Source organism: Chaetura pelagica, unplaced genomic scaffold, assembly GCF_000747805.2.
Source record: "Chaetura pelagica isolate M959 unplaced genomic scaffold, ChaPel_1.0 scaffold323, whole genome shotgun sequence".
Lineage (NCBI taxonomy): Eukaryota > Metazoa > Chordata > Aves > Apodiformes > Apodidae > Chaetura > Chaetura pelagica.
In genome coordinates this window covers 891497-892468 of record NW_009952640.1, presented here as the reverse complement: position 1 = coordinate 892468, position 972 = coordinate 891497, and positions in this window count along the sequence as shown.

Below are 972 nucleotides of genomic sequence, written 5' to 3'. Positions count from 1 at the left end.
TCTTTGCCAAGATCAAAAGGAGGGGGAAAGACCATTCCTCTGCAGGTCTCTTCACGCCCTGTGCTCTTTCACAGTGGCAGCCAGACCACAGTACATCACTGGGACATGAATCATCCCCCTGAGGACCTCTGGTCAGTACATAAGTAAATGGAGAAAAAAGAAAGTGCTTAATTTTGTTAGAAGTAATTTGCAACATTATAAGGAATTTTCAGTTCTATGAATTCTCCTGGCAAATGCTTAGTCATTAACTCACACCAGTGGACTTATCTGTATGATCAAAGGTTCAGTTAGTAATAGTTCAGAAAAGATTAGAATAGAATTGAGAGGAATTTTTCATGCTAATTAATTGAAGCCTTCATCAAAACCTGTGATTGTTTCTTAGCTATTTCTGGTTTAAAGTCAGTTTTTCTCACCCTAAATAAGATGGTAAGTCCCAGCATCAACATAGGCAAAAAAGATGCTGTTTCCACTGGATTTCTCACATCCCGCAGAGCACCCAAACTGGTAGGCTTGTTCAAACCAGCAAAACATCTTCTTTTCATGTGAACACTTGTTTTAGAGCAGACTTATGACACACAGGAGGGATAAAACCCACCTGGCCAGTGGGTCTGAGGTTTCTGCATAGGGACCTGTGGCTTGACCTGAAGATCTGTGCAGCACTTTAGCTTTGAGGTGAGCTCAGCACCTAGACAGCTGCATGTACTCAAGCTTCACCAAGCTCAGCAATGGGAATGGGGTTAAATGGCAGATGAGCATTGGTTTTGACAAAGTCAGAGAAGCTGGGGTTTAGGTTGAGGTCTAGACCCTTCATAATTTTATTTAAGCTGATTCACCTGTATAGCCATGGAAAATGGAGTTAGGAGAGACAAACCCACCCACTAGAAGGCAGGAAATACTCTACTTAAGTAACTTTGCAGTTACTCTAATCTGTTCTTAAAAGTCTCCAGCATGGAAGCTGCTGCCATTTCCCTT